Source organism: Peromyscus maniculatus, chromosome 5 (genome assembly GCF_049852395.1).
Source record: "Peromyscus maniculatus bairdii isolate BWxNUB_F1_BW_parent chromosome 5, HU_Pman_BW_mat_3.1, whole genome shotgun sequence".
In the NCBI taxonomy this organism is placed as follows: domain Eukaryota; kingdom Metazoa; phylum Chordata; class Mammalia; order Rodentia; family Cricetidae; genus Peromyscus; species Peromyscus maniculatus.
In genome coordinates, this window is record NC_134856.1 from 120,305,089 (window position 1) to 120,321,006 (window position 15,918).

The window sequence follows — 15,918 nt, forward strand, 5'->3', positions numbered from 1 at the left end:
GCCTATTTTATTGTTCATCGCACTGGTTGGAATTGAACCAAGGACACTACCACTCAGCTCCATCCCTAATCCACCACACCACATCTCAAATCCATTCCAAGAAAGGTTCCCAAAAGCTTTAGCCCTGAGTGTTACAACTAAATCATACCTCTCCTCCTTACAACTCTGAAAAGAGAAAGATTTTAAAATTCTCTTGTCACATCAATTGCAAGTTATATAAGAAACTGAACACTGATGACTTCATAGTTGCGTATGTAGCCCTCAGAATGACCTGTATGTTACTGAGTTAGCATACTCATTACTGAACTCCGAGGAAGACATTTTTATGGGGATGGATGTGTGCACAGCATGGTTAAAGTGTTCAAGTAGTTTGTGGGGTTTAACCGAGGCTAACATGACAAAGAGACATAGCTTATATAGGGAGACAGGCTGCAGCAGGTGGCCAAGTTTGCTGGACGAAAAAGACCAGCCCCATCCGTATAGCACCTGTGTATTACCTGGAAGGCAACCTATGGAAAGTAACAGGTTGTCCAAATAAAGCCTTTCAAAATCAGAATATCCTTATGGATTCATGATTCAAAGAAACCACTTTATAATGGAACAGAAGCCAGGTAGTAACCAAGTTTGTCTTGACAGTTACGAGAAACAGAACATGCTGGAGCTAACCATTGTTCTCCCCGGTTAAGGAATATTCCTCAGGGTGGAAAACTGAGATGAAGAATGACTGTTGAATGGGATTTGGTTACTGGGAGGGAATGCTGTCTTCCAGAAGACTGTATTGCTGTGGGATGGTCTGTATGTCAAATTACTCTGACTGGTCAATAAATAAAACACTGATTGGCCAGTGGCCAGGCAGGGAGTATAGGAGGGACTAACAGAGAAGAGAAAGAAAGGAACAGGAAGACAGAGAGTCACTGCCAGCTGCTGCCATAACAAGCACCATGTGAAGACTCCGGTAAGCCACAAGCCACGTGGCAAGGTATAGATTTATGGAAATGGATTAATTTAAGCTATAAGAACAGTTAGCAAGGAACCTGCCACGGCCATACAGTTTGTATGCAATATAAGTCTCTGTGTTTACTTGGTTGGGTCTGAGCGGCTGTGGGACTGGCGGGTGATAGAGATTTGTCCTGACTGTGGGCAAGGCAGGAAAACTCTAGCTACAATGTATGATCATGGAAGCCATGTGAACCATGTTGGTCTTCACAAAGTCACTTTTCCCACCATTGGTGTCTGCCAGGCAAGCTCCCTGTGTCTTCCATTCTCACTTATTTTGATGGCTGGTTCCAGATAGTGGAGAATGACACATCTTGGCACACATGGGCTGTTTGTTTGTGTGTATTAAAAGTGTGGATTTTATTTTAGGAAATGTGTTGAACATGCTGCATTTTTAATATTTTTATATACTTTAAAAGTTCATCATTGTGTGTGTGTGTGTGTGTGTGTGTGTGTGTGTGTGTGTGTGTGTGTGTGTGAAGTTCTGATTCCTAACAGTTATGCTCCTCTTTTTCCCCAAAGAACTTGCTTTTGATATTTTTTGATATTCTGGTCTGCTAAACTGAATTGTCTCAACTTCCATTTCACTAGAAAATGTTCTCTTCTTAGCTCTATGTTTCTAATTAAGCACTCATTAGTAGATATTATTTGCACAAGTGATGGTTCGAACGGTACTGTGTATTTTTGACCAGGCTACATTCTTCCCCTTTATTTTAGCTAAGTTTCTACCACTGTGATGAAATATCATTACCAAAAGCAAGTTGGGAAAGAAAGGTTGTTATTTCAGTTGACATATTACAAGTCACAGTCCATTGAGGGAAGCCAAGACAGGTCCTCAGGGCAGGAACTGATCAGAGACCACGGAGGAATGCTGCTCACTGGCTTGGTCCACACGGCTTGCTCAGGCTATTTTCTTGTATAACTTAGGACCATCTGCCCAGGGGTGTCATGGCCTATGGTAAAATACAATGATCTCCCATCATTAGTCAAGATAGTACCTCATAGGCTTGCCTACTGACCAATATTAAGGATGCATTTCTCAATTAAGATTCCCTCTTCCCAGCTATTTCTGGTTGTTGTTGTTGTTGTTTTAAGTTAGCAAAAACAAAGGATAAATAAATAAACACACCCTCCCTGACTAGTACATTTTTTCCTATTGTCTCCTTTCTGTCTTCATGTCTATATAAGTAAAGTCTAGGTTCTAGTTATTTAAAAAAAAAATTATCTTTCACTGAACAGAATGATCTCTACCTCCATTCACCTTCTGCTAATGACAATGCTGTTCTTTTTTTTTTAATGGCTGACTAAACAACATTATATATATATATATATATATATATATATATATATATATATATATATCACTTTTTCTTTATCCATTCACATTTTTGAAGATATTTTCACTGCATATGGAATTTCCTTGATAGATTATTCTCTCTTTATTCTTTGTTTTAAGATTATCAGTCTATTAATGTCCTGGCTTACATTGTTTCTGAGGAACTCTCTATTTTAATGCTCTTCATGGTCATCCTGTAGATTCTATTTCTTCTTCTCTGGCTGCCTGAGAAGTCTTCTCTTCTTTGATTTTCATCGTTTGTGCATCTAGGCACATGTGCTTAGCAGTGACCTTGCTCTGTTCTGTTTTTATTCTCCTTAAGGCCTTTTGGAGTTTTATATCTTTCCATGGATAGAAAATTAGATTTTTTTAATTGTTTCGCAGACAATATCTATTTGGAAATGTTTTCTGTCCTCTTTCCCGAGTGGTGCCCACTATTATGCATGCCACACCCTTGGGTATTGTGCTGCAGGCTTGAACGAGCCATTTGTTTCCTACTTCTTTAACTCTTATATTTTTGGTTGTGAGTCTAGCCTTTAACGGCTGAGCTATCTCTCCAGCCCCTTACTCTTTCTACTTGAGTTTGAATCATTTCTATTGACCACACTGCAAATTAGCTAAGCCTTCTGGTTTTGTCTTTTAATTTATAACATTTCCACTTAACTCATCCTGGATGTTGAACTATCCATGTTGTTGCCCCATTCATGTCTGACTTTTCCACTAGATAACTGTTGTTGATTTTTTTTGAGCCTTACTATATAGTCCAGGCTGACCTCACATTCACCATATAGCCCATGTTGCCTCCAAACACATGTGAGTTCCCCTGAGCAGCCTTTCAAGTGTTGGCATTTCAGCCGTGAGACACCATGCTCAATTTCCAATCACCTCCTTCTTTAATATTTGGTCATTCAAATTACCTTAAACCTTCTGTTGGGGAGATTGATATCTCAAGATCTCTTTCTTCTTTAGTGTCTGCCTTAACTTCTTTTTATAATAGCTTGATTTTCCACATGTATTAGTATCTTCCATTCTTTTGATTATTAGACATAGAATAGAGGCTGTAGAAGGACTGTCTTTATCTTACAAGGATGTCAACTATATAAATATCATTGAAATATATTCGGAGAGGGATGCTGTTGGTGTCTCTGCTATTAAGGTATAAAGAAGCAAAATAAACCTCTTGGAAACTGTGTGCCCAAAAGCTCGCATCCCAGGTACAAGACAACATTTAGCTGCCTCAAGAAGAGGGAATAGAAAGCTAAAATGCTCCTTTAGACAGACTTGTTTGCTGTCCAACACAATAAAGGTGCATTTTTCTTATGAAGGTAGGCTTTCTTAAATCCCATCAGAAAATATTCAAGTAGTCTAAATTAGGGTTATTCTTCTAAAATCAACCCACTATACCCAATCCTTCTGTTACAAATGGGCTTCAGGGCTCAATGAATTGTGGGACAAAATAGTGCTGCTGTGACTACCACTGGTGCTGGTACTCAGCTGTGTTTGTCCCATGACATAGGACCTCTTTGAGTTGTCCCAGCACTTAAGACACAATGTGAAGCAAACTGGTTGGTTTGTGAGTCAGGTCAACTCTTGGGCCCTTCAGAGTTCTTGATGAACTTCAGTGAATGCTATCTAGAGGTTAGAACTCCACTGGAATCTACATGGGATCCCAAGTCTAAGATAGTTTTGTGTCTCTTCCTTTGCTACTGTGCCCTAGTAGTTATCTTCTGTTCTCTACATTCTAACTGTTGTCTTTTCTACTCTTCTCTCAAGGGCTTTAGGTACTTGGTTCCTGGGGTGGGGGAAGAGAAGGAGAAGGAGGAAGAAAAAGAGGAGGAGGAATCAGGCTTTTCCCCCCATGAATGCTAACCCTTGTTTCACTGTGGTCCTGAAACGGCATGTCTCTGGCCCCCTGACTACTTGAGCACCTGGTAGACTAGTGGATAAAATATCTTAAGCATTAACTTTTCTTGTGCCCTGAGCCCTCACCTGTAAGATGTTATTACAGCATTCCTTACCACTCCCACTCTTTTCCTTTGTACCCATGTCTCTTGTACATGCCAGCTACATGCTGGCAGTTGGTCCAATCTGTTTCTCCCATGTTTATTCATCTTGGTTGTCATAAGGAATTAACTCTCCACCGAGTTCACAAAAAGACAATCTTGCAGAAAATGACGTGCATCTTTATGCCTTCCTCTACCAGCCAAACTCATATATGGAAGGCTCATCACCAATAGAGTATCAGTAGAAGATGTTGTCTTTAGGAGGTGACTAGGTTAGGAGATCTCTACCATCAAGAATGAGAGCAACGTGCTTATAAGCCACAAATGGCCAGCTCTCCCCTTCTCCTATATCTTCTCCACAATGTGAAAACGAACACAGGAGAACTGAACAGTCGTCCATTTGGAGGAGGGTCCTGGCCAGAACCTGACCATGCAGATTCTGGTCTTCTAGTTTCCATTACCATAACAGTAGCAAGTTAATTTCTGTTGGTTTTTTGTTTTTATTTGTTTTTGAGAAGCTATCGGGTTTTATATAAGTCGTGGCAGCAGTCCAAACAGAACAAGACAATGATCTGGCTTTTTCTTCTCATTAGGTTTGTAGCAATTCTCTCTGCAGCTTCTCACTCATCTAGGAGATGAGCCCAGGAAAGAGGATATTGTCTAACTCAATCTTCACATGGAATATTGTCTAACAAAAAAGACTATTGTTCAATCTGTTCACTCTACAAAGACTTCCCAAGCACAACTGAATAAGATTCACACATTATCAATTTCCAAAGATGTGAACACCATGGTGAAAAAGTAATGTTCAAGATTTACTACCAAGGCACCAGGAAGGAAAATGAATGGTTGTTAATCTCCTTAGAAAACTTGTAATCCCATCTGAAGACCAGCATCCTTAACATCAATCTTTCTCCATAAGAACTCTGAACTCTGTGTCGGTCTAGAGTAGTGGTTCTCAATCTTTCTAACGCTGCAACCCTTTAATACAGTTACATGTTGTGGTGACCCCCAATCATAAAATTATTTTCTTTGCTACTTCATAACTGTAATTTTGCTACTGTTATGAATCATCATGTAATATTTTTTGAGATAGAGGTTTTCCAAAAGGGTTGCCACCCATTAATTGAGAACCACTGGTCTAGAGACTCCTAGTTCCATGCTAGTCTATTTAGCTGGTTGAAGGAACTCAAGGCATCCTGGGATAAAGGGCCTGCCTCAGTGCAATTTGGTCTCTTGAAGGCCTTTCAGAGGCAGACAATGGTTATTATACAGAGATCAGCCATCCATCCACTAGCCATTTTTTTTTTCTCACCACAAACTTAGCTTCTGCCTGTTTTAAAATAAGGATGGCTGTTGAATTGAAGAAGCTTCAGAATTTTGCCTGAATGACAATTTGGGGGTTTCTATTTTGTATTCTGTCTTCAACAAGTAAGATGAATTATATGATTGAAATTTGGAGGAAGACCAAAATACACGTTCTAATCTTCTTCTTTTTTGTTTTTGTCAATTGTGAAAATTGAAACTAAAGAAATTCAACTCATTTTCCCAAGGCTACAAAGATGTAAGATGAAAATAAAAACCAGAGAACATGATTGAAGACTCTCTTTGCTTGGTCATAAGAGGGTAATCGAGCAGATAGCTGTAGATGGCTGCGTCTGAGAGTAGGGGGTGGGGACTTAGATGGATTGTATTCAAATCCTGCCTTTATTGCTAGCTGACATGAACGCAAACAAAATGACTGAATGGGCTAGTTTTTGCCCACTAGACACTAGCTAGCATCATTTGGAAAGGGGGAACCTCAGAAAATGCCTTCATGACATTGGCCTGTAGACAGGTCTGTGAGGCATTTTCATTATTAATGATTGACGTGGGAGAGCCCAGCTCACCTGGGCAGGTGTGTTATACAAACAAGCTGAGAGTCACTGGAGAGCAAAGCAGTCAGCAGCACTGCCCCATGGTCTCTGCTTCAGTCCTTGCCTCAGGTTCCTGCCCTGACTTCCTCCAACAGTGACCTCTAAGATGAAATAACCCCTTCCCTACTGACGTTGCTTCTGCTCATGGCATTTATCACAGCAAAAAACCACAGTGGCTCAGTCTCTCTAACCTTCAACTTAGCTCTTCTCTTCAAATAGGGACAATGGTGACAACATCTTTTTCCAAGTGCTGGGATGATTGTTAAATAACTGTCATTGACAGTGTTGCCAAGCATGCTCATTGTTATCTGAGGTTCTTTGAAACAGTAAAATGTCCTTTGTGATGTCCCTGTAAGGACTTCAAATGCATGAGCAGTAGGGAAAACTGCTAGACTGGAGATTCTTTGATATGTTTTCAAGGGCAGTGTATTGCCCCATCTCATAGGTGTAAAGTATGGGAAATGCCAGGCCAGAGTGCAGAGTTGTTTTCCACTACTTGTTATACAGAAAGGATGACTTGAAAACGGCTCTGATTAACGGAGAAAGCCCATGTGCTTGTGAGCATGTGGAAGATGACATCACATCGTTCTGCCAGAATGGCAGCATTCTGGATGAAAATGGGGGTGGATGGGTGGGAATTTGTGGGGAGGGAGGGTAGTGCATGCCTTTAATCCCAGCACTCACGAGTCAGAGGCAGGTCAATCTCTGAACTTGAGGCCAGCCTGGTTTACAGAAGTGAGTTCCCTGGACAGCCAGGGCTACACAGAGAAACACTGTCTCTTCTCGAAAGCAGCAACAACAAACAAACAAACAAAACAATAAAAAGAAAATAGGGGTGACGATGAGCGTAAGGGATGCAGTATGATGTGGATCAAAGGTACAAAGTTTCCTGTAGACATATTGGCCATAGAACTCACTTCTTCCCTTAAGAAATAGCTGTGGCAGCGTTAAGTGCCAGCTTGGAGTTTCCAGTGTGTATTTTCTGGCCAAGGGTATAATTTTTATTCCTGTTTATTGACTAAGAACTGCTCCATTTGCTGAACTAACCACGTCGTGAGGCCGTGGGGCGCCTTGTGGTTTTGCCTGCAGTACCCACTGCTCTCCCATAGATGGCGGCATTTCACAAACAACGCCCCCAAAGCAGCCTCCTAATCTGTTGACAGGATTAGAGACCCCTGTTATTTTACAGGAAGTAAATAAATCCTTCTGGTCTTCTGGAAACCTCAGAAGTGTTTGAGAGTGGTAAGAAATTCTTTATTCCGTGGCGAAGGTATCAAATGAATATTTACAGCGTTTAAAACAATTACCCTAGACTGAAGCGGACTCCCTGCTAAAAGCCCTGCTTGCTTGCATTATCTGCTTTAGGGCCTCGCTACAAACTCCCACACAGTAGGTGTGCTTTGTAGGGACCAAATTTTTTGGCTGTCACAGGTGGGAGTGAATGGGGACAGAGACACTCTTCATTTTCTAACCAGATGAGGTGTATAGAAACTAAGTCTCGAATCATTGTGTAAATATAAACCACATGGTGGTGTAACTATGGGGAATAAAGGATATGAATGTGAAGAAACATTAGCAACTTAGTAGGTATGTTTGAGCAAAGGGTTAACATCAGCTTCAAAGTCCACTGAAATTCTCAGTTGTACATGACGTCGAAGTGTCTGGTCATGAGCTGGGGCTTGGTTTTCTTTTTCTCTTTTCAGTTCTGTTCTTCTCTCTTCTTTTTCCTCCCCTCCCTTCCTCTTCTCTCCTTCTTCCTTGTCTGTGTTCTAAGATAGATATTTTGTTGTTTGTTTGTTTGCTGTAGCCCAGACTGACTTTAAAATCAGTGTCCCCAACCTCTCATACCTCAGCCTCCAAACACAGGAATTTCAGACTTGAAATACCACGAAAAGTTTAGTTTTCATTTATATCCATGTGGGTTTTGTGTGTATTGTATGGGGGTTTTCTCACATGTGTGTAGGGGTGGACACATACGCCCATGAAGGCTAGCAGTCTACCTAATGTGTCTTCCTCCATAACTCCTCACTTTATTGCTTTTCAGCAGGGAATGCCATTAGTTGACAGCTGCACTGACAGTTCCCCCAGGATGCTCCTGCCTCAGCCTCCCAGTGCTGGGCGTACAGACACAGTTACCAAACAGGTATTTAAGTGGTGCTGGAGACCTGAACTCGGGTCGTCATGCTTGTATTGGCAACAGTTTGTCCACTGAACCACTTCCCCAGTCCTCATCAGTATTCTTAAATATGCTTTAGACATATTTCAAAAATGACACAAATAATTATCTATCAATGAGAGTTCCAGTGGGACAATTAAATGATTGCATTCATTAAGTTTCCCAATGTTCTCAGACGCCTTGCATTTTTTTCTTTTTTTCTAATTTTATTTTTAGGACTCAATTTATTCTACCTTTCAACAAATTGATAATTTTTTTCCCTAAACACAACATTTGATGTGTGAACATTAATCAAATTAGGTGAATGATTATCATTTTTGAACTGCACTGTCATATATTTAAAATTAAGGTTCCAGTGGAAACCATGCTGTGGTGACAATCTACTGCCTGGTCCTTCGTTGGGGAATAGTGTCTAAATACTTGAGCAGACAATGGAGACAACTTTTCTTTAAATTTTGATATGAAATTGAATGGTTGAATATTGGTCTGCAGTATAAGACCCTGTACCATCCTTCCTTAAATTTATGAAGAATAATTGGGTAAATTGATCTTACCACAAATGAAACTGATACCAGTTATTAAATGTAGTATTTGCTCTTCCTCCATTGTGCTCATCAGCCCCCTTAGATTCAGTATCCACAGGGGTAACACATAAATCCTAACTCTACAAAGCCAATAATAACATTAGCTCATCAAGTGTTATTAGCCACCACAGTATAGATTTAATGTGGGGCACTTACCTGAGCCATGAGGCAAGCAAGAATTTAGAGACTTGATATACTTATCAGTTTCCTCTTGCTTACTACCCCTCCCAGTAGGTGATGTCACATGATTGCATGTGTGTGCAGTGTGATGGATGCAGCTGATAATGGCCTATGCTTATGGATGAGTCAAGACCCATCAGGAGTATTTAATTTGACAGGATTCAGCCTGCTGTAGTGAGAGCATTGCACATTTGGGTAGTATTGGCAACAAATATAATTCGATAATATGTGATGACATGAACATAAAGATGATAGAATTCAAACTATTAGTTTTGTTATTGGTATTTTCAGTGGATGATGATTATCCCCAACATTCTAAGTACTGCTCAAGGAAAAGAATCAGATGTCAGTCTAAAGTGTAACACTCTACAGTGCAATTCTTTAAACTATAGCAAGAAGATATTACCTAAGATCTACGCCTTAAAGTGGTCTTTAAATAAACAACCTTGTTTGATAGATGCACAGTGTTCTACCCTAGATGTCTAAAACTTGACATTTTCTTTAACTGAGACTTTACATCCATTGCTAGAGTTTGGGTGGAATGCCCCTGAAAGGCCTAGAGCCTAAAGGCTTAACTTTGCAGGTCTAGAGGAAGGCATGAGGTTACTGGAGGTATGCCCTTGAAGGACTGTGGGAGGCAGGTCTCCTCCTCTATCACTGTCACTTCCTGCCACTTGGTAATGGCTCCTCACTCCCCCAATATGTGCTCCCACTGTATTGTGCTGCCTGTGTAGAGGCCCCAAACCAATGGGATAAACAATGGTTCATGACTAAAACTTCCAAAACTCTTACAGGAAATAAACCTTACTTCTTTATATGTTGTATTCCTCAGGCACTTTGTCATAGTGATAGAAAGACCACTGACATACTCAGTCTTACTGTTGTATTGCTGTGTAGAGCCATCATGACCAAGAGAACTCATAAAAAGGAAAGCATTTAATTGGGGGCTTGCTTACAGTTCCAGAGAAGTAGTCAATGATCATCATGTTGAGAAGCATGATAGTAGGCAAGAAGCAGGCATGGGGGTGAAATAGTAGGTCAAAGTTTACATGTTATTTACAGGCAGCAGGTAGAGAAAGAGAAATTGGGATGAGCTTTTGAAACATCACCTGCAACAAGACCACACCTCCTAATTTTTCTCAGATAGTTCCACCAACTTTAGACCAAGCATTCAAACATATGCTCATATGAAGAGTATTCCACCACAGCAACAAATCCTCACTTCCCTTCCCCATCAGCCTCTGGCAAGCTCTCATTCTGCTTTATGATTTGGGGGATCTGACCATATTATTTACAACATCATAATCTAAGTTATATACATATAATATCGTACATGTGGAACCAGACAGACCTATCATGCTTCTTTAGCATCTATCCATCAGTGCACATGAATAGTGAAGCTAGAGTGCAGAGGTCTCTCTGAGATTCACATTGCAATTGTTTTGAGCAAATGCCTAGCAGTGGTGTTGCTGGATGCACAGTAGTTCTATTCTAAGCCTTTGATAAACCTCCATTTTCCATGGGGTTGCTGCATTTTACCTTCTTATCAATAGTGTACAAGTGCCCAGTCTAGTCCCTCTGTGACATTGCCAACAAATTTTTAAGTTTTCAATGATAGCCATACAGCTGAGATGAAATGGCATCTAACTGTGGCTGTTTGTTTGTTTTCTGCTGGTCACTGCTGATGGCAGACATCTTTCATACTTCTAGTAGCTATTTCTGTGTCTTCTTTGGAGGAATATCTACTAAAAGTTTTGCTCATATTTAATGAATTGTTATCATCACCCTTTTGGTTTATTTTTTTGTTTTGTTGAGTTGTAGGAGTTCCCCGAGTCTTTCAGACATTAACTGTCTTGAGCATGGCCTGAGGATATCTTCAGGTTGTTTTTCATTCTCTTGGCTGTTCTCTGAGCAGAGAACTCATGGAAGCCCACGCCACACAATTCCTCTCTTGTATTTCATTCTAGACGCTTCATGATTTCAGGAGGTTACATTTAGGTCTTCAATGCCTTCTTAGTTAATTTTTCAGGTCTGTACTACAGTTTTAAAAGTTACCATTTTCTTTTCAACTCTGTCTTCAGTCTTATATGTCCAACAAATCTGTAGCAGTCCTCATAAATCATCTCTCTTGATTCAAAACATTATTAAAGGGTGGTTTCAGAACAATTAGAGAGGCTAGGGAGATGGTTCAGTCAATAGAGTGCCTGTCATACATGTATAAGAATCTGACTTTGATTGCCAGAACCCACATTAAAAACCTAGCCTTGGGAGAGGGGCAGAAGCAAGCAGATCCCTGATGCTCATTTACCAGACGGCCACACCAAATCCGTGAACTTCAGGTTCAGTGAGAGACCCTGATCAAACTATAAAGGTTAAGAGTGATGAAGGAAAGCTATCTGACACTGACCTTAGGCCTCCGTGTACACATACACAGCATCATACATAGGACACAGCATACAAACCCACAGACACATTAAAGAACGATTCGAACCACTGAGGTGGGTTGTTTGTGTTGGAGACAGGGTCTCACTGTGTAGACCAGGCTGGCCTCAAACTCACAGAGATCCATCTGCCTCTGCCTCTCCAGTGCTGGGATTAAAGGCATGAACCATCAAGCCTGGCTAAAATCTTGAGAAATTTTTAAAGCAAAGTCATTAATAGTTTAAAATACCTCTTTGAAGTCATATAATTACAAGTAAGTATGTGATGCAGGCTAATAAGCTAATATGACTAGCATATTTTCAGAAAGCCTGGAGAAAAATAAAAGATTTGCTTGAAGTTCAGTAAAAGTTCCAAGGCTGCAGTCTCAATGTATTATGCAATCTCTAAACAAACAAATAAATAGAATGATTATAATGAAACAATCATAATAACTATATAAGCCATTAAACACACACACACACACACACACACACACACACACACACACACACACACACAATCCTAACTACAGTTTGCTTTCACCTTTGCATGAGTGTTCATGTAAAGATAATGAGAATCACAAGAGAAGTCATGTCCATTTGAGGGCTAGGAATGAGGTCACCAGAGCTGTTTGTCTGTGTTCCTGTGCTCTTGTCTTAGTTCATTAGACTTTTCCAGAGTTCGGTCAAGCCCAGCGTCCACACCTGATGTGGGCTTCTTGCTGTGCTGTCTGTACTGCTTTCGGATATGACTGTGATCTGGGAAACAGTTCTGGTCCTGTCTGCATTTCTGTAATAAATTGGGCACTTATTATTTCAGGTACCTAGGTAGACTTCCTCCTTGGTTGCAAATACCATCTGACACCTTATTTCTTCCTGTTTAAGGAGTTGGGCATCACTCAGTCCCTTGCAGTGTCGTCCCCCTCCCCGTCGTCATCACTCCACATTAGAGAGTTCCTCATGACTGAAGGACTCTGCTCCTGATGTCACAGCCTTTCAGTGTATCCAGAACACTTCCACAAAGCTCCCTGTCAGAGCCATCAGTCTCTAACCCCATCTCAGCCCTCAGCCCGATATCCAAGGTGATTCTCCAGCCCTGCCTTCCCAAGGAGCACTAATTAGGTCAGCTCTGTTCTTCCTGGCTCTGAACATGGCATGTGATCATTGAGTCAATGACTTCCTTCTCTTTCCCCACATCAAGCATAGTCTCTGCTCTGCATCGCCTGTGTCTAAATCCTCCTCCTCCTTAAAGTGCCAACTCTGATACAGTCACAGATTTGTCCCCATTTAGAACTTGGCCCAGAACACTACCAAGAATCAGCAACCAATCCCTAGGAGGCAAAGTGGACCCAAAGGCCGCACAGCATCTGTAATATGTCTTTATTATTCAGGTGACAGTGGTTCTTCTTTTTTCCTCAGATCTTTCCTTGGATATGTCCTAAACTCCCCTTCTGTTTATCTTTTTCTATCCACACCTAGACTGAATGAGTGCTACTGTTTCTGTAGGATTTTATACTGTGTACTGCACAGTAAGTACTGTGATTAGATAACTCTCAGCTTCATACTTATATCCCTCTGCATGAAAGCAACATCTCATAGTCCTGTTGTACACAGCAAAGGGAGTCCCCCCACAGCATGCTGGCTAAGCACCCTGTGCTAACTCAGGCTGATGTAAGTGCATAGATGAACAGGTTTATAGGTGCACTTATCTGAGCTGAGGGAAGCCCCACATGTCTAGAGAAATATTATTTCAAGGTGTGTCTGTGATGTTATCTTTGGAAAAGTCTAGCATTTGAGACCGTTGCCTGGGTGAAAAGACAGGTGTCTCACAAGGGTAGGACTCATCCAGTCTGTTGAGAGCCCGAACAAAATAAGAATGCAGAGGAAAGGTGGACTTTGTGAGTTTATTTAAGCTAGGCCACTTATCTCGTAGATTTAAGCACCTCAAATTCTCAGACCTTAGGCTGATGCTTACAATGTTTTTTCTATTGCTCCAGAGTTTGTGTTCTGTCTCTGCAAACAAATACCCCAGTTCTATTATCCTAATTTTCCCAAGTCAAATCTTCAGTTGCAACATGGTAAAAAGCTGCCGATAAATAGATACCATGTGGACTACGCACCTTTTCTATGGACCAGGCCATGGTGGAAAGCTGCTGATAAATGGATACCATGAGGACTACGTACCTTTTCTGTGGACCAGGCCATGGACTGTCACCCCTGCTGTTTTGCTAGCAATAGAACATGCAGCCACCAATATTCTTCTCATTGTTGTTTTGTGCAAGACTAGCTTGAGATCATGGTCTTGACTTCCCACTGGTGACAATGTGAGTTTTAAACATCCCTATATTCCCTGAGGCATGACTTAGTAGGGCAAGAGAACAGGATTTGGTGATGGCGAATTCCATTACTTGTTAAGTGGAAATCATGGTGGTTATGTCAAAGGAATAGTTCATTGAAAAATAAAACCCATTTTAGGCGGATCCTGATTACATAGTCGAGACTGCTCTTGAACTCACAGCAATCATTTGTCTCCGTTTCTCGGGTGCTGGGATTACAGATATAAGCTATCAGGTCTGAGAATTTCTAAAATGTTTGGAGAGTGGGAAGTAATATAATAAATAGAACAAGGAATGTTTTGGTAAAGGGTTCACAAAGGAGAAATAACTGACCTAGAATGATTTCAATCTAGAGAGACCTAGGGGTTGTGGTACATGTCTGAAATCCTAGGAAGCTAAGACAAAAGAGGAGTGTCATGATTTCAAAGCTATTCTGGATTCTATGGCAAAACCCTGCCTAAAAATAAACAAAACTCCTGAAGCTCATGGGTACCTTACTGAGGCCGTATGCACTCTGGAAGCTTGCTTACTTGTACTTGAGCCCAAATTGTGGTCAGTCTAGGGGTGAGTTGACTGTGATTTGTTTCAGTTCCCTCCTCTGTGATTTGGAATAATAAACTCTCTTCTGTCTTTGCCATGAGATAGGCTTAGAGTTAGGTATAGTGAGTGGATCCAGAAGACGTTCAACAAAGACTCGTTGCATGGTATCTTCATTAGGAAGCATTTGGTTGCTGTATAAAATGCATTAGAGAATCAAGTTAAAATGAAAGTGTAGGGTTTTTTTGTGGGAAAGAGGATTTTGGCTTATGAGATTTTGGTCCATGATCCATTGGCCCTGAATTTTCTAGTTCTCTTAAAAGGCAGCCTAGCCCATCACACTGGGAGTTCACAGTGAAAGAAAGTTGCTTACCTCACAGCAGCTAGGAAACAAAAGGAGAGAAAGAGACTGATGTCCCACAATCCCGTGAAGGACAGACCCCAATAACCAGAAGACCCCCTACCAGGCTTCACCTCCTGAAAGTCCACCACCTGCCCAGAGTGCCACCCTTCCTGTTCACTTTCTTCGGTTGTGACACAATTGTCCAACTGTGGCTCTTCCCATCCCTGGTATGCTTTTAAAGGGAGAAGGGTGATGAGCAAAGAATCCCCATGGATACTGAGCACAGATCTGACTGTGGAAAGAGAGATTCATCTGAGAAGAGAACCCTGCAGAAATAAATGACCTGCTACTTTGCTGCCTCAAAACCTCAGAAGTTTGGCCTCTTGAGTTACAAATATGAAATATGGCAAGTAGCTGTGTTCTGGAAGAGATTGTACTTCCTGGAAAACAAAACTAAGTTCTTCTAGGTGACCTCTAGATCTTCAGAAAACAGTGGTCAGACAGCCATTGAGGATTTATTGGGCTAAGGCAGAAAATTTGAAAAGTCAGAAGCACACTGGCTCGCTTTGAAGACAGTAGGAAACAATATAAAGGGGGAGTTGTAAGGTAGCCATCTGTGAGTGACAGAAAACACAGAGTGGTTGCAATGGGTTAGAAAAGGAAGCCTCTTGCAATGTCATGCAAAAGAAACATAAATATGCTCTTACAAGCTATAGGACATGCATTGGGCATCTTTGATTCTTTGGGCAGTGAGTGTGGAAGAACATTCCAATGTTAAAGATTTCTATGGCATGTGTTTGACAGCCCTGATTCTTTAGGCATAAAGTGTGGAATGCTAACATCTAAGATTTCTATGCCTGAGATAATATGGTCTGGGTATATGCTGTGCCTCCATTAGTTTCTGACTGAGAAGACTGAGCTGAATAAAAAGAGGCAGGCAAAACATTTTGGTGATCACATCCAGTTAAACAAACCTTCCATGACATGAGCTACCTGGCAAACTGGGTTCCAAGAGCATGAGTAGCATTGCCATATCCTGAAATTGAGATATTTGATTACACTGTGTAAAGATATATCACTGTGATTCATTT